The following is a 19,727-nucleotide window of genomic DNA, read 5'->3' as shown; positions in this document are numbered from 1 at the left end:
TGTTTGGGTCTATCAGAACTTCTGATGGGAAGAAGACTACAGACTCAACTTCCTGATCTTTCACATATGTTCATACCATGTCTAAAAGCAACTGGTAGAGAGAGAGTAAGGGAGAAGGAGGATGGGTATTGTGCAAATCAAATCAGAAACCACAATAATGTCATCAAGTGCATGAGTTATCAGAACTCCAACCAGGTGAATCAATGCATTGGACTCACTACTCATTTGATCAGGAAGGCAATTTGAATAGAGAACCAGTGGTCTCTGAAGATTCAAACAATACTCTACAGATTCGAAAGAAAACATGGAGAACCTGAATCCTATGGAACCACTGAGAAAAATGAGAGCGATGTTGGAGAGGTTGGTGGAAACCACCACAAGGCTTATCTCTGTGAGCTAGAAATGAAGCAGAGACTTCAGGGGGAAATTTGCGATAATGTAAACAGTATTTATTAGAGTCAGAAACTTGTGCAGGGAGAGGAAATATAAAGGGTTATTGTTAAATATATAGTCTATATCATCAGTGAGGTGAAATCACATGACAAGAGAACATGGAGAGATATAGTTCTATGTGGAGCCTTGTATCGTATATAGTTAGTATAATGTTCAATAAAAAGTAGAGTTTACCAACAGCCTAGCTTTCAGCAGTATCTGTAAGTCCAGATCATGAACATCCCCCTCTAAGACCCACAACGGTGATGACAGAGATCTTGCTATGATTAATATCACTATCCAACACAAAATAATGTTTGTTCTTTAAATGTTATCCAATCTTTGTAATCAATCGCTCTTATTATGACACTAAATATTTGTTATTATGAAGTTATGTTCAAAATTTGTGTTTTTTTGGGTAAATTTTGAAAATATCAGGTGGAATTGTCCACCTGTTGGCAGGTCATCGATCACCCATGTGATTCTGACAAAAACTCTGTTGGAGTTTCCTCTCAGCACCTTCATAAATGTGCACGGTGTGTTAGCTGCAATAATATTCCTCCTGGCTGGATTACCAGCACTAGGAGGGAGGGAAATTAACCAATCTGTCCTTGCAAACTATCACCTCATCTCCATCTTCCATTTCCTTTTTAAAGTCTTTGAACATGTTGTTGCCTCCCAAACTTGTGCCCATTTCTGCAAACCTTCCAGTCAAGTTTCTGGTCCCTGCCACAGCACAGGAACAGTTCTTATCAAAGTCACAAATTACATCCACTGTGAATGTGACCATGGAAAACTATCCCTCCTTATCCTCCTGACCTATTTGACCTGGCTGACCACACCATTCTCTTCCAATGCCCCTTCTCCATTGTCCAGCTGGGTGGGGCTGCCCTTATCTGGATCCATTCCTATTATACAGTCAAAGCAGAGAATCCTGCAATGGCTTTCCTTGTTGCTCCAGCATCATTTTCTCTGGAGGCTCAAAGCATATGACATTCTTATTGCTCATCTACGTACTTCTCCTCTGCATCATCTGAAAATGCATCAGGTACCACATGTATGATGACAACATCCCTGCCCCACCTCACCACTATTATTCTTATTCCCTCTACTGCTTCTGATTTGCTTTGCTGCTTATCTGATAATCCAAAATTGTACTTTCAGAAATTTGCTCTATCAATATTGGAAAGACTGAAGCCTTTGTCTTTGTTCCCTGTCACAAACTCTGTTCCCTAGTTGCCATCTCCATTCCCTTTCCTGCTCATTGTTTGAAGCTGGACAGAGATTTATCTTTGAGATGAATTTCTGACCTTGTACCCTCTAGTGAACATGAACTCATCCAAGATCCTGTATCCTAATTCATAGGAGATCCTGTTCACCTGTCATTCCTGTGCTCGCTGACCTACATTGGTTCACAGTCCAGCAAAACTTTGATTTTAAAATTCTCACCCTTGTTTTCAAATATCTCCAATGCCTCATCCTCATAGTAATATCCTCCAGTCTTACAACCCTCCATGATTACAGTGGTCCTCTAATTCTGACCTTCTGCATGTGCCCAAATTCATCACTCCACCATTGGTGGCTGTGCCTTCAGCTGCATAAGGCCCCAGACTCTAGAATTCCCTTCCTAGATTTGTCTCTTCCTCTCACTTTCTCTAATCCTTCATGATGCAACGTGGTGTTGGAGACCATTCATCTCAGTTCCAGGACATCACTGCAGTTCCTTGGGATAGTGTCCTAGGCCCAACCATCTTCAGCTGTTTCATCAATGATCTTCCTCCTATCATAAGGTCAGAAGTGGGGATGTTCGCTGATGATTGCACAATGTTCAGCATCATTTGCGACTCCTCAGATACTGAAGCAGTCCATGTCCATATGCAGCAATACCTGGACAATATCCAGGCTTGGGCTGACAAGTGGCAAGGAACATTCGTGCCACAAAAGTGCCAGGCAATGACCATCTCCAACAAAAGAGAATCTAACCACCCCCCCCCCCGACATTCAATGGCATTATTAATGCTGAATCCCCCACTATCAACATCCTGGGGGTTGCCATTGACCAGAAATTAAACTGGACTAGCCATATAAATACTGTGGCTACAAGAACAGGTCAGAAGCAAGGAACCCTGTGGTGAGTGACTCACCTCCTGACTCCCCAAAGCCTGTCCATCACCTACAAGGCATAAGTCTGAAGTGTGATGGAATATTCTCCACTTGCCTGGATGAGTGCAGCTCCAACAACACTCAAGAAGCTTGACAATGTACAGTGCCAGAATTCACCAAGGCTCCTTAGGCAGCACCTTCTAAACCCATGATCACTACCATCTAGAAGGACAAGGGCAGCAGACATATGGGAACACCACCACTTGGAAGTTCCCCTCCAAGTCGCTCACCATCTTGACATGGAAATATAACACCGTTCCTTCACTGTAGCTGGGTCAAAATCCTGGAGCTCCGTCTCTAACAGCACTGTGGGTGTACATACATCACATGCACTGCAGTGGTTCAAGAAGGCAGCTCACCAACACTTTCTCAAGGGTAATTAATGATGGGCAATAAATGCTAGCCTAGCCAGTGACGCCCACATCCCATGAACAAATTAAAAAATCTCTACAGTCACTCATCTGCCAGAATGGCTGATGGAGCATTAATCTCGAGAGGATAAGCAGCAGGGATGTTCCACAGTTGTATCCATAGCTGTGTTATTGGTTGAAGTCAGCATGAGATGGGTTGTTTGTTGGGCACCAAGGATGGGATGCCTCATTAAGAGAATCTTATGAAGAGAGATTGGGCAAACTGGGCCTCTGATTCTCGCGAATTTCGAAGAATGAGAGGCGATCTCATTGAAACCTACAAAATAAAGGGATAGACAGGGTAGAAGCAGGTAAGATGATTCCTCTGGTTGGGGAATCTGGAACCAGGGGACACAATTTCAAAATAAGGCGGAAGCCACTTCAGATTGAGATGAAGAGAAATTTCTTTACTCAGAATTCCCTATCCCAGAGCGCCATGGAAGCTAAGTCATTGAGTATGTTTAAGTTGAATTGATAGGTTTCTGATTAACAACTTTATGGGGATGGTGTGGGTAAAAGGCATTGAAGTGTTAGATCAGCTATGATCATATCGAATAGCGGAGTGGGTTCAATGGGTTGACTAGCCTTCCCCTGTTCTTATGTTCTTAAGAACATGGCTTTGACTGCCTGAAGGGCGGGGACAGATCCAGTCAGCACCCAGTGAAGGAAAAGGTTTAATGACTTCTCATAAGTGGCCAGGATAGCGAAGGCACCGTTCCCTGTTACACAGTGCTGCTCAAATTTTTTTTAATGGTCTCTTATCTTGTAAGGGCAGAACACTTTGATCAATCACTTCATTAATAACATATTTAACATTTTAAACAGCATCAAAGTATGACAGTTGGAGTTGGCAAGACCTTTTAAATTTACCTGTCTAAAGGTTCGCGACTCCACAACAGGCTTCACGCAAGGTTCACAAACTGGCTTACCTGGCGTGATACACACAGCATTCCAGAATCCAAACACCTCGACGAAAATGACAACCTAAAGGAAAATTGTACTTGGAGCAGGTGGGCTGAATCTTCTGGCTGATGTCAGCGCTTAGTGTTGTGCGCTGACGTCACGCGAGCATCCCGAAGTCAGCGTGCAGCATTGTGATATTTACGTGGTGGGCGTGCTCAGCGGCGGGGTGTTCGCCCCCCATTAATTGAAGGCCTTGATAAGGCCCTTAACTCAGCAATTGAAGCCGATTTTGAGAGGCCCATGAGAACTTCAGCTCGGCGTACAGGCCCAACGGGCAGGTGGGTAAGTGATTTTTTAACAAAACTCATGCACTGGTGGGATATGTGGGCTCAGAGGGGTTGTTATTGTTTTTCTGAAGTATTTAATGCAGAAAGTGTTTTAAACTTGCCTATGTGATTGTTACCAATTCAGATCGATTTCCCATAGCTTTCTCTGTACTTTGAAGCTTCAGCTCAGCACTCTGCAGACAGTAATCTTTATCGGGCCTGCAGCTTTTCGGAGGCCTCCATTTAGCCTGGGTATGGGCTCTGACATCTCCACTGGAGGCAGCTCCTCTGAGGAGGAAGGAAGGGATAGAATAAGGAGGAGGCCAGGAGTGGACAATCAGCCTCCAGGGGAGCCACCTTTGGGAGGCCAGGCACAGGCACATGGGGTGCAGGGCCAAGAGGTTGTCCAAGGTGGAAGGGGCCGCAGAAGCCGCCACTATCCTGCTGCCAGGGTATACAGGTGGCAAAGCACCTATCTCAATATGACTGAGGTGCAGTGTCGAAGGAGGCTCCGTCTCTCAAGGGAGCCAGTCAACTATATCTGTCAGATGATTGGCCCCGAGATCTCCCCTAACTGCGTGGGTGGACACCCCATACCAGTGGCTTTCAAGGTCACAGTTGCCCTCCACTTCTATGCATCTGGGTCCTCCCAGGGCTCGGTGGGTGATCTTTGCAGTGTCTCCCAATCAGCTGTCCACACTTGTGTCAAGCAGGTTACAGACGCTCTGTTCAGATGGCATTGACCTTCATCCACTTCTGCTGCAACCAGGCAAGTCAGGCATAGCGAGCCAGAGGCTTCACCACCATTGCTGGCTTCCCCCGCGTCCAGGATACAATAGATTGTACACATGTGGCCATCAAGGCATCAGCAGGTGAGCCTGGTGCCTTCATCAACAGGAAGGGCTTCCACTCCATGAAGGTGCAGATAGTGTGTGATCACAAGATGCTGATTTTCCAAGTCTGTGCAAGGTACCCAGGCAGCTCCCACGATGCCTACATCCTCAGACACTCCCAGGTGCCAGGGCTCTTCAGTGCTCCAGCTCAGCTGGATGGATGGCTGCTGGGTGACAAGGGCTATCCCCTCAGAAAGTGGCTCATGATGCCTCTCCGCCATCCAAGAACAGAAGCTGAGCAACGGTACAATAGGAGCCACACCTCCACAAGGGCTGTGGTGGACAGAGCCACCGGTCTTCTCAAGATGCGCTTCCTTTGCCTGGACCGCTCAGGGGACACACTCCAGTACCCCCCAGATCGCGTCTGTGATAGTGGTAGCATGCTGCGCTCTGCACAATCTTGCGCTGGAAAAGGGGGGATGCAGTTGATGATGAAGATCTTGATGCATTGGATGAGGCTGCACATGATGAATCCAGCAGTGATTCAGAGGATGAGGAAGCACAGCTACTACACCAAGGAGGCAGAGACATCCACGACACATTAATCCAACAAACCTTCAGCTAGCTCCACACACATCGATCAGCAGGACCAGCATTGCCTGGCACTTCCACTCGTGGCACTTCGGTGCTACATCTTTCACTTCATCAGCTGAAACTAAGGGCTTAGTACAGAAACATCAATGTCCACTCAAACACTCGTGAGATGTCTGTGAAACATACAAATGCAGCACAAAGGAAACACCCTCAGCCATGGTCAGAAAAGTGGACTTTATTCTGTCCGACATCAAACACAAACATTGCTCTGACATACATAACTATTTTTTCCCTAATCTAGGGCCAACACAAAATCACCAGTGACATACCCATGGAGTGCCTAACGTACCTTATGCTTTCGTTTGCGGGTGCTACATCTAGGTGCTGCTCCATCGCTCGGAGTGGCTTGTGAGGCAGCCTGCTGACTCTGCTGTCCTGTTGGCATTGATGACCTTAGTGGGCATCCTCTGGCCCGTGGAGCCTGTGATGGCTTCGCCTGGGTGGGAGTGGCTGGTTCCTGAACTGGCACCTCCCCAGTTGTCACAGCCTCAACAGAAGAAACGTTGACTGGCAGAGGGGCGGAGGAGCTGCTGCCCTCATCCGAAGCACCCTAAGAGGAGCTCGCAGCGACAACAGGCCGATGTGAGGTTATATTGGACCTTCCTGCTCACCATGGATGGATGGGCACCAAGCGGCGACACTTGGTGCCCAGAACATCTCCCACATTGCGAATGACCACCTGTGGCCATTACCGCTGTGAGGACTTGCATGTCAGAGCGTAACCCAATCCAAAGAGTCTCAATCTGATTGAAGCCCCTCTCCATCAGAGTCGCCAATCTCTCAGTGGAGGAAGCCTGACGCTCTGTCCTGAGGTTCATGCCTTCACTGACACTCTGCATGGACTCCTCTACCACAGAGACCAACTGAAGCAAACCCTCATGCAACCCTGCCAGATGCTCCTGCGCATCCTGCTGATGTCCTGCAGCTGCTGCATGGCAGACATTTCCAGAGGCACATCATCACGGCCCGACTCAGCTAGTGCCTGGTCCCCTGCAGTCCTCCGGCTGCTGGCGCTATCGGCACTCTCTGTCTGTGCCATCTCCTCCAGCGATTCTGAAGTGCCCTCTCCACTGTGCCCCGGGACACTAGCCGACGTTATATTCCCCACCAAAGTGTTTGTTGCTGTGCTGGTGTCTGGCTCACTGAAAGGATGCGACACAAATTGGAAGTCTTGGCCCTCAGGTGTGAAGGGAGTGCTCCGGACGTGTTGGGGGCGGCCATGCGGTGGTGATGCTGAAATTAACAACAAGGGCAGTGCATCAGTTAGCGTTCAGTAAGTAACACCTTTCATCCCTTTCCCCCCCAAGCCTCATAAGTCGCTCACCATTCAAGAACCTAAGGAGACAAATATTGGTGGGGTGCTAAATAGTCAAGTGGAGGCCCAAACATTACACGCATATACAGACAGTTGGTCAGATGGCCTAAGGAATGCCACATGGAATGTTAAGTGGATAAGTGCTCGGTTAAGCACTCGAGCAAGATAATCAAGGTATGGGAATACAGGAGAAATGGTAGAACCGTGGGAAGTCACGACGATTACAGGGACCTTGCTGGGCAGACCCGTTAAGGTAGCAGAACAGGAACATAAGGCGTTTAACAAGGTAGAAACCAGACTTGCCTTTATTAGCTGAGGAATAGAATATAGGAAAAGGGAGGTCATGTTGCAAGTGCAGAAAATGCTGTCAAGGCCACATCTGCACTTCTGCGTTCAGTTGTGATTTACGCTTCATGGGAGGGATGGCGTTGGAGTGGGGAGAGTGCAGAGGTTCCTGACCTGGATGCATGCTGGCCTGGAGAGTTGCAGTTATGAGGAAACATTGCAAACACTTGCGACATTTGCTTTGGAGCACAGGAGATTGACAGGTCACATTATTGACCTTCACACCGTTATGAGGGGCATAGAACAGGTGGACACAAGACAGCATTTCCCCTTGGCGCAGGGATGACTAACGTGGTGGCATTTATTTACGTTGAGTGCCATGAGGTTGACAGGTGAGGTGCTGAGCACCTTTTGGACAGAGTAATGTGGGACGCACTGGCTGAAAGGGTGGTGGAGGTACAAACCCTCCTAAGGTGCAAAACATCTTTGGATGTGCGGCAGTGATGCCACGGCATGTTAGACCCTGGGGATAGTGGTTAGAAATGGGATAAGGCAACTTTGGAAGGTGCTAGAGACCCGCATCCTCAAGGGACCTATGTGTAAGACCCACACGTCTGACTGTTTCAGTCTGTGAATGAGCAGTATTGCAGCATTAATGATTGCGGCAACCATCAATGCTTTGGATGGTGGGGAGACAGAGTGGATGGGACTGTGGACCTCAAATACCTGGCCGTAACACCCCAGCCTCACCGCCCCCAGCCACCCTGGCCTCCTGCCTCCTCCCCAGCTCCATGGCCTGCTCCTCGTAGGAGGTGAGGCACTGGAACAGGGTGTGCCCACCACCAGTCCTCTGGTGCTCCCTCTGATTGTGCTCTGTTTTTGCCTGCAGAACAGAGAAGAGGATTTATTGGGGCTGATCGTTCATGTACTCTGCATACGCATGCCTCACTCCAACCACAGTGGCCCATCTGAGGCCTCCAGTGGCTCCTGTCCACACTACTGGTGATCAGTGCCCAGAAGATAGTATGGCTGCTCCCAACCCCTCGCCCAATGGCCACCTTGGACATATTCGGCGTCCATCACTTTGAATAACACACAGGTCTTAGCACCCATGGCAAGGAGGAGAGGCGAGGCCAGCAGATGGCTCTTGGCCACAACATGTTGAGGCTCCCTTCCACCATCTCATCACCATCAATAAGACACGTGTTGGAGTTCTGAGTATGTGTCTAGCTGCTTCCCCTGCAGGTTGCCCCCAGACTACTCAAATGAGACAAACACCAACATATGCTGTGGGGAGAACCCATCTTCTCCTCAACCACTAAGGCTGATGTAAGCATGGTCATTATCTGTTTGTCCATCCAGCATGAAAGGCTAAGGCTACCTGCTGGATTAAATGGCCAAGGCTGACATGGTACTTACCCTTCCAGAGTGCAGCAAATCGATGAAGCACTTGCAGCACTGCGACCCGGTGCGCCGCACATCATGGGCGCTAACAGCCACCGCCACCTCCTGCCACGCCTGCCTGGTGACTTGGGGGGGCCCTCCTCCTCCCATCCTCTGGATACAAAACATCCCAATGGTTGGACACCTCTTTCAGGAGGACAGCAAGGCAGGCATCGGAGAACCGAGGAGCACAGTGGCCCCCCACTGACTTACCCTGCAGCCTGCCACCCTTCTCCTCTGCCCTCAAACCAGCATGCCCTTCTCTATGAGTGGCCATGGTGCACTTCCTCAAGGAGGCTACCTGGCCATACTTTATACAGACTGCTGGTTCCCCATTGGAACCTGCGGTCTGAACACGCCCGCCGCCGATTTGATTTTCCCGTTATACAAGGGAGTCACAAACCTGCTGGGTGGGCCACCGCAAAATGGCAGCGCAGCCCGTTTCGGCAGCGGCGATCGGCTGCCCGCCTGCCCTTCAAGGGCAAAATTCAGCCCAGTGTTTCAACAGCAAACCCAACATCACTTTAAGTGCATGTCTGGTCACAACCTGCTATATTTCCCACGACGGGGATGTTGGCAGGTGTGGGAATGGCCTTGCCTGTATAAAATTGTGGCCCCCACATGCCTCCCATTTGGTCCTCCTGACACAGGTTTGCTCAGCATAGGGAGATGAAAATTCAGCTCTAACTGTTGAACCATGGAACATGTAACAGAAAGGCAGCCTATGGCAAAATCCTAATCAATGGGACATTAATTCCCAAAGTGAATATATAAAAAGTTAAAAATTGCATTCTGAAAAATAAAGTTGATAAGGCTTATATGTTATCCTTGAAAGGCAAAAGTATCATTCTTGTAGTTTTTGACATTGTATACATACCACTTTAAGATAGGGATATTTGGTTAAAGTTGACTGTTTTACAGGCAGACATTAAGTGCTCATAAAGTATTGTTGGTTCAGGCTTGAGTAACTACTAAAAGGCACATTTTTTTGACAACAGTGTAACTGATTCATTGTTGGATTAGAAAATTAAGAATTTTAATCTTTAAAATGTTAGGTTAAAAGCTTTTCATTGAGTATAAGGGCCTCAAATTGGGCTTGTGCCCAAATTCCCAACATACATTCCCTGCATATGACACTATGGTCTGGCAGCACTAAGCCCAGAAATTTACTGTCATGAATATTTGGATTTCTGACTAATGAAAAAATTTCTGTGAAATTCTTCTCAGTCAATTGGAGGCCAGTTTTCCCTTACAATGCACAGTAGGAAGCCAGAGTCAGACCTAAACAGCTAAGAGCTATTGTGTTTTCAATCTATAAAATAAACTAGGCTCTCCTGGTGATCTAGTGGGTAAATGCGCCATGTAGTAATATTATACTGAACAAACCAGAAGGTCCCAAGTTTCCAGTTTGTCATAATTTTATTTTATCGAAGGATACATCCGTTATGCCTTAATCTCACAGAAACAGAAAAACAACTGTTGCTGAACCAACTCTCAGGCCAGGATTTTACAGTCGGCACGCAGGGGCAGGCCCGACATGCCAGAATGTAAAATGATGCGTGATGTTTCGATCGGTGGGCGTGCACTGGAGTTGGCTGCGCGCCTGCTGATAATTAAAAGGCCTACTAAGGCCATTAAGGAACTAATTCATTTCAAATTTATGCTGCCCGTCCAACCATACGGTTGGCGGGCAGGTGACAAAGCCAAGCAGCCTTTACGTTTTTTGGGAAACCTCATCCACAAGCGGGATGAGGTGTCCTAAAGCTTTTACAAATTGAATAAAATTTTTTTTGAAAAATAAAAACATGTCCCATCTCATGTGACATAGTCACATGAGGGGACATGTTTCATTAATTTTTTTTTTGCATTTATTTGTTTTTTTTCAAAAGTGCTTCACTCTGCCTCAGGGAGATTGAAGCACTCTTTTGCACGCAGTGAAGAGCTTAATAATCCCACAAATTACAAAAAGAAAAGTTTGTAATTTATTCAAAAACCAAATGGATAAATACTTAATTTCAATTAAATTTAGGACTGTTATTGTAAACAGAAGATGAGTTTATCAATAATGAGCATTTTTGATAAATTTTGTGCCCACCAGGGTAAGGGGTGTTACAATTGGAAAATGGAATACTTTCTCATTTCAGGCATCAAATATCAGCATCACATGAATAAAATGTTTTGATGGAATTGTGTTTGTAAGGGGAATAAGGGATATCAATTAAACACTCATAATACCTGACTAATGTGCAGAATTGATAAAATGATTAACCTTGTGGTTCAGCATTTATTAATGACAGTGAACCCATCAATTTTTATCTGCAAGTTCTTCTATAACATGCTATCATCAATCTCTAAGATTGTTCTTCCCTCAAATTTATTTATGGATCAAGGTTAGGCTATTCTGCCTCTTGAGCCTGTTCTGCCATTCTATTATATCATAGCTTATCAGTACTTCAACTCTACCATCTTCTTTACCTGACAAAAATTTATCAATCTCAGTCTTGACAGTTTAGGTTGAGTCAGCATCCACAGCCTTTTGGAGAAAAGAGTTACAGATTTCCATTACTCTTTTTGTGAGGAGAGACTTCTTGATTTCACTCTAAAATGGCCTACCTCTTGATAAAAGAATATGCTTCACTTTATTCTGGATTCCACTAGATGAAGTAGTTTCTCTTCATTTACCGTTGTCCAATCCATCTATCATTTTAAAAGATCTTGATTGGATGACCCTTAACCCTCTAAACTCAAGGGAATACATTGAGTTTATACAACCAGAGCTTGTAACTTAACTGTTTAATCCCGGGTATCAGTCTGGTGAATCTGCACTGTAGTTCATCTAAGGCCAAAATACCCCTCCTAAGATGCAGTGTCCAGTGTTGACTGCTGTACTCCAGATGGATTCTAACCAAGGCCATGTACATTTGAGGCATCACTTTTGTATTTCAACTGGCTTGAGATGAGATTTGTACTATACAGTGCCTGATTCAGGAACACACTGCTTAAATGGAGCATAATTATCAATATATGCAAAATATTGAAAAAAATCACCGATGTACACTTTGAGATAGAAACTGATATCTGGTACATCAATTTTTCAGATAAAAAACAGGTGCAAAGCATTTAGCAGTGGCGCATACCCAATCTGCACAGACATTGGGTCCCACTGCTAAATTCACTTGGCCTTCTGTAGGCGTCCAGGTGGCTGCCTAAAAAAGGTGTTATGTTCCTTAATTAAGTAAATTAGGTGCTTAATGACTGTTAAAGGACCTCCTTACAAAACCTGTGGAATGATTCAGGCCTGCCCTGCCTATGATTCTTCAATGGCTACCTACAACAAATAAGCTTAAAAAATGATTTAAGACCATCACACAGAACCAAAAGGAGCAGGAGTTATAATCGCACCCTGCACCCACCCAACCCCCACCCCACTCCCATTGCTTGCTCCAATACCCCGTCTTGGGACCTAGCTTCCAGGCTGCTGTGTATGAAGGTGCCCAGTGTGCCGCTGAGGCCTGAGGAACAATTTCTTGTTGATTCTTGAGCCTTTTGGTTCAGGCATGCTCTAACCGCCTGGAAACAGTCACAGCCCAAAATCTACCCCTTCACCTCTGTAGAAATGTGTCAAACTGCTAGGTAACAAAATCCACTGCTCTAAGTTGGAGGCAATTTTATTTGATATAATTAACATATCGATACTTATGATAAATTGTATATATTAGTTGTTAGATTTTTCTAAGAATAAGAGAGCTCAAGAAGTTTATGTTGTTTGTATCAATGTTCTCTGCCATTGTAGAACCATGATGGACACTCCTTAAAAGGCACTGTCTGTTCTTCAGATGGATGTAACAGATCATCTGGCATCTCTATGGAAAATAAGCAGGACATTCTCCCAATATTCTGGGTGACATTCATCCCTCAACCAACAGCAGTGCAACTGCTCATTCATCTCATTGCTGTTTTGTGAGACTTTGTCAACAAGAGTAACAGAAGTTCCACTTCAAAAAATAATTCTTTGACTATGAAGCACTTTGGAATGTCCTGAGTACATGAAAGGCACTAGATAAATACAATAAACATATGGCAACTGGTGTGAAACACTAAGCAAATGTGTGCTAAGGCCATCCCGATTGCGGTCATCAAGAACATTTGCCTGGGTAAATCTGTGATAATTACCAACATTTGCAAACATAAGATAATGAGTTTTAGTGCACTTAGGAATGTAAATACTAATGGCAAGAAGCCATTAAATAGAATCAAAGTTTCATTCATTGTTTTAAGCTACTTTTAGTTAACTAGTCATCAAGCCTTTCCACAAAATAGCTTTTTAAGAAACATGGGACAGAATTCTCCGGTCGGCGAGCGGGGGCGGGGCCCACTCGCCAATGTGTAAAACGACGCGCAGTGATGTCAGGCAGGCGTCCTGATGTCACCGCGCATCATTCAGATTTTCAGTTTGGTGGGGTCACAGCCGAGTTGGCTGCGCGCCCACTGAACTGTCAAAGGCCAATTAAGGCCATTTAAATAGTAATTCATTCAATAGCTGAGCTGCCCGTCCAACCTTAAGGTGGGCGCAGGGGCAGGCGAAGAGCCAGGCGGCCTTCACATTTTTAATGAAACCTCATCCACAGGCGGGATGAGGCTACCTGAAGTGTTTTCAAAGCCAATAAACCTTTTAAAAGTAATTCTTTCACATGTCCCAGCTCATGAGGGAGCATGTTTTAAAAGTTTTTATTTCCCTTTATTTAAATTTACACATGTCAAACCGATCTCCATAAGGCAAAGATAAAAACAAAAAACTGCGGATGCTGGAAATCCAAAACAAAAACAGAATTACCTGGAAAAACTCAGCAGGTCTGGCAGCATCGGCGGAGAAGAAAAGAGTTGACGTTTCGAGTCCTCATGACCCTTCAACAGAACTAGGTGAATCCAAGGAGAGGGGTGAAATATAAGCTGGTTTAAGGTTGATGGAGGGGGGTTGGGTGGGGGTAGAGAAGTTAAGGGGGGCGGTGTGGTTGTTGGGACAAGGAAGCAGTAATAGGAGCAGATCATCAAAAGAAGTCACAGACAAAAGAACAAAAGAACACAGAGGTGTTGAAGTTGGTGATATTATCTAAACGAATGTGCTAATTAAGAATGGATGGTAGGGCATTCAGGGTATAGCTCTAGTGAGGGAGCATAAAAGATTTAAAAATAATAGAAATAGGTGGGAAAAGAAAAATCTATATAAATTATTGGTAAAAACAAAAGGAAGGGGGAAGAAACAGAAAGGGGGTGGGGATGGAGGAGGGAGTTCAAGACCTAAAGTTGTTGAATTCAATATTCAGTCCGGAAGGCTGTAAAGTGCCTAGTCAGGAGATGAGGTGCTGTTCCTCCAGTTTGCGTTGGGCTTCACTGGAACAATGCAGTAAGCCAAGGACAGACATGTGGGCAAGAGAGCAGGGTGGAGTGTTAAAATGGTCTGTCCACAAGAAGGACCCAGACCTCCCTGTCGCTTGCCATTTTAACACTCCACCCTGCTCTCTTGCCCACATGTCTGTCCTTGGCTTGCTGCGTTGTTCCAGTGAAGCCCAACACAAACTGGAGGAACAGCACCTCATCTTCCGACTAGGCACTTTACAGCCTTCCGGACTGAATATTGAATTCAACAACTTTAGGTCTTGAACTCTCTCCTCCATCCCCACCCCCTTTCTGTTTCTTCCCCCTTCCAATAATTTATATAGATTTTTCTTTTCCCACCTATTTCTATTATTTTTAAATCTTTTATGCTCCCCCCACCCCCACTAGAGCTATACCTTGAGTGCCCTACCATCCATTCTTAATTAGCACATTTGTTTAGATAATATCACCAACTTCAACACCTCTGTGTTCTTTTGTTCTTTTATCTGTGACATCTTTTGATGATCTACTCCTATCACTGCTTGCTTGTCCCTACAACCACACCACCCCCCTTCACTTCTCTCTCCCCACCCACCCACCCCCTCCCCCCCACCTTAAACCAGCCTATATTTCACCCCTCTCCTTGGATTCACCTAGTTCTCTTGAAGGGTCATGAGGACTCGAAACGTCAACTCTTTTCTTCTCCGCCGATGCTACCAGACCTGCTGAGTTTTTCCAGGTAATTCTGTTTTTGTTCTCCATAAGGCAAATCCATGCCTCAGGGAGACTTCTGCGCTCTTTCACACGCAGGCACACAAAAGAGCACTCGGAATGACTTGGGGACCCCCCCCCTCCTGCCCGCACAGGGAGCGCTCAGCACTTCCGGGTGCGTGTCACGTGAGTGGACCTTAAATGGCCCGCCCACGTAAAATGGCAGCGCGTCCCCAGCCGGGGGTGCCGATTGGGTTCGCGCCCGCCCCCCCACATCCTGGACGGGAGGAATATTCAGCTATTCAGCCCATGGACCTGAATTTTTCATCCAACAGGCGCACACGATTGGCGGCCCCATAAGCAGACGGGAAATGGGCCTCTGGCTGCAATCGGCCCCCGACCGTGATTTCAGCCAGCCAGCGTGAAACACGCACTGAGAAACACTCAGCACTGCCGGGGTGGGGGCAGGAAGAGGGCAGGCGCTGACCTAACTGAGGGAGCTGCAGACCTCCACTGAATAAAGGAAATGACAAAAATGCTGCCAAACATGTCCATGCAGCACAATCAAGCAGCTGAAAATATACCTCATAAAAAGACCAGTCCCTAGATATCTCTTTTCATTTTATTTCTCTACAGAGATTTCATCCCACCCTGGGTCGAGGTTTGAACAAAAATGTGAATGCCGCCATCCGTAAATGTGGACAGGCCACGTAAAATCGCTGTTAATGGCATCATTAATGGGCTTAATTGCCTGCTTAATTGTTGGGGCGCTTGCCCACTGTTATCTCATGGGCGTATGCCTGCCCGCGGAACATCATATTTTGGCCATGGAGTTGAGGCAAATACTGGCCTGGAACTGAACTTGGCCACATGTAAACATTGTGCCTACAAGAGCAGTTCAGAAGTTGGGAATTCTGTGCAGATCTCCTGACTCCCAAAGCCTGCCCACCATCCTACAAGGCAACGGCCAGGAAAATAATCCTTATAATGTTAATAATCTCCATTTGCTTGGATGAGTCCTGCTGCAAAACAACTCAAGAAGCCCACCCAGACAAAGCCCATCCACTTGCTCAGAATCTCATCCACCACCTTAAATATTCACTCCCTCCACCATCGGCCACAGCGCGTACCATCTACAAGATGTGCTGCAGCAACACATCAAGCCTGCACTGACAGCACCTTCCAAACCTGCGACCCCTACCACCTTGAAAAACAAAGTCAGCAGATGCATGGGAACACTGTCACCTGTAAATTTCCCTCCAAGTCACTCACCATCCTGACTTGGAACTATATCATTGTTCCTTCAATGTCACTGGGTCAAAATCCTGGAACTCCCTCCCTAAGAGCACTGTGGATGTACCTACACCATTTGGACTAGAGAGGTTCAAGAATGCAGTTCACCACCACCTTCTCAAGGACCACTGGGGAGGAACAATAAATGCCAGCCTTGCCAGCAATGCTCACATTCCATGAAAGAGTAAAGAAGAGGTGAGCTTTCAGCTATTGACCAGTACCAGTCTGCCAGGCTCAGGAGCCCTTTCACAGCTGCATATGCTGTTACAGAAGATGATCTTAGGTTGGGCATAACTGTTGTGATATGTCAACTCTGCCACAGAGTAATTGGTTTAACTAGTTTGCCAATGTGAATTTAGTTCAGGGAGCGATCCATGTTCTTGCACTGGTAGGCCTGAGCTACACCCAAGATGGGCCGCCGGCATTATTTGCACATGCCCAGTAAGTTGCAGTCTCCTGTTGAATGGTCTTACACATTTCACTGCCAAAGTGGATTTCAATTTTGAGTCACTATTATTAACGGCGGCTTAGGTAGTTTCAGGAAGAAAAGGAAAGTGATGGGGAGACATGGGGCAATTGGGAGGATAGTGGCGATTGGGAGGAGGGCTGCATGAGCAGAGGCCAATAATCACCTTTGGCACTCTGGTGGGGTTGGGTGGAGTGCACCGGCACCTTCTGGCTCCATATTTGGGTGAATATTTAAAAAAAACTTACCTTTACAATTGTGGCCTTCAATGTGTCTATTAAGGATTACTGGCTTAAGGACACATGTAGACCATCTCTTACTGAACAAGGCTGGGCAACTGCTGGCATTGTTCAGAACAGTCCAATTTTGCAAATGAGGGGCCTGTTACAGTGAGGGCCTCCTAATTGCACATGCAAAGTACCAATGCCTTTTTCAGGCTCAGGCCATAGCCAAGTCTTTTGCTGCCTTTACCAATATCTGAATATCTGGCATGGAATGATACAGTTTTTTAGACATTTAGCGAGACTTTGAGATGGACCTCGATGCTGCCTGATCAGAAAATACTGGTCCGCGAACATCTGGTGAAGTTACAGAGCTCTTAAACAGCCTCAAACTTTCTACCTTCCCTCTAACATTTGGCTTGCATATTTGTTACTGGTGCATTGTCATAGAAGACCTGAGTTATAGTGTAGTTTTGCAATCTTTTCCAGCTAATGTCCTCCTCTTCCCATCTCCCTAAAGGCACCCTGGAACTTCATTCATGAGGCTTTAATTTCTGTGTGAGTTTGACAGATTTTCCAGCAGAGACATCACAGCTGTCCCAGCTGACCTTATGATGTCCTTACCAATTCAAACAGACACACAAACACACACACACACACACACACACACACACACACACACACACACACACACACACACACACACACACACACACATATATATATATATAAAGGCATCACCGGATAACAAACACAAGCTAGAATCTTGCCTGATTTTCCCCCTATAACTTGGGTACCTGTGGTATCTCTACTGTGGCACTGGCTGAATTATTATATTCAGTAAAGAGCAGGGCTTGACCCTGAGGTCTTCCTGGTTTGTATGGCCCAGATATGTGATGAATGGATTTGCTGAACCATTAGAAATGTACCTTTTCCATACTTACCCAGTTTTTAGAAATTAACACACTTTATGACCTGATTTTCTTTTCCAAAAGTTCTGAATGCTGCATACTTTTCCTTATGCACAAAGATAAAAATGAGGGTTATAGACATAAAAATATTACATTTCTTTTCTTAATTGCATTTCTATGTGTTTATTTGCATTTGCATTTTTATATTGTATTAATTGAAGGGAATATTGGATTTCATGTTCACGCAGAAATAATTTAAACTTTATTTTCACATCACTTACAAACATTGAGTGGTACATTCCAATAAACCTTTTTGATATTGTCTGGTTCCATCTGTACAAATCTGAAAGGAACCAATATCACCAGGAGGTACAATGACCATTTCAAATTCAAAATGTAGAACATTACCCAGGTAGTTATGATATTGGCTTGGCACTGAGCTAATATGAAACAAAATTTTACAGATACTGTGATACTATTTGTGAAGCCATAACAAGTGCTTTACATATTCCAGAATTTCTTGTACATAAGCTGTGCAAGGAGTACACTGTCCATCAATATAGGCACACACAATATTTTGAGAGAGTGAAAGTAGTGTTATAAATTTGTAATGGAAAACATTCATTTTACCCTCTTCCTAGACTCAACTATGCTTCAATGATGTTATGGTAATTTATTTACCATTTCATACCGTACATGCAATCATTTTGGATGGTAATACAGATACAGAGGAACAGTGTTCATTGTATGTTTATTAACACTGATTCCTAAATCTGCAATGTTAATAATACAAATCAGTAAACAAGACAATATGTACATGGTGCAGCACATAGGATGAACAAGATTCCAGAATAATCATTAATGTTGCAAACAATACTTGTGGTGTAAAAGCATACATATTATTACTGCCTTTTCACGCAAGGGAAAGATGTTTGTAGCTTATAGCACCATGAGTTATACTACATTTACCCATAAGAACAGTGGATTACAATTATCACCGTTGAGAATTTTGTTCTTTTTACACCTAAAGAGGAACTATACATTGCAAATAGGTTCAGACAAGATGGGCTGAATTACCTCCTGTATTTTATGATTCTATGATTCTAGGTAGAAATCAGAAATTATATATTGCAGATCAAAAGCAATACTTAATGTGATTTCAATAAACATTGATATATTTCTAAATGTAACAGCCATCCAAAATATTAACCTCCCGATTAAACATAAAGAGCTAATACTATTCATAAATGGATGTGGTGCTTGAGCTTCGTCCTACATGACAGATCTTGGTGAAGTCTAGATCACTAAATGAGATATATTAATGCACACAGTGATTGTTCTGATAATATTGCAGTCACAGATACAGCCCAATTTAAATCTGTCATAGGTTTGATCTAGAAATACTAACCAGCATTATTATCCATTAATATTGTGACCTTTGATAATGCCAATTTACCACATAGACAAGTATAAGAAAATGATTTGTTTGGTAAATGCTGACACCATACTCCTCCCTAATCTAAGTATAAAAAATGCCAGTCATTTGTGACACCTATACTCAGTTGTTTGACTATCTACTAGAGATAGGCAATACGAATAGCTGAATCTATTTTCACCTATGGCACCATGTATTAAAACTGTCAAGTGTGACCTTGGAATCAATGATATAGGATGGAATCTTGTCCTCTTTAAGAATGGTTATGGAGTGGGGCCATTTCCAGATCCCAACCCCACAGTTGAAGGCAGTGGGCCTACCAGCAAGATCATCCTGGAAGTAGCCAATCAAGAGGCTGCCTCCAGTGGCACTGTCCAATCAAAGAAAGTGGGCAGGTTTCTGAGTCTTCAGGCCTAACCAGAGGGCCTGTAGCCATGGAAGGACGGTAACCCCATTGCACAGATGGGCACTGTAATTGTAGGAGGGGGAATGCAAAGGCGCCTCCATCTTGCGGTGCGTCCTGGGAACTCTCAGTTCTTAACAAATGTTC

The sequence above is a fragment of the Carcharodon carcharias genome, chromosome 15, assembly GCF_017639515.1.
Source record: "Carcharodon carcharias isolate sCarCar2 chromosome 15, sCarCar2.pri, whole genome shotgun sequence".
Classification (NCBI taxonomy): Eukaryota; Metazoa; Chordata; class Chondrichthyes; order Lamniformes; family Lamnidae; genus Carcharodon; species Carcharodon carcharias.
Note: the sequence above shows the minus strand (reverse complement) of the source record.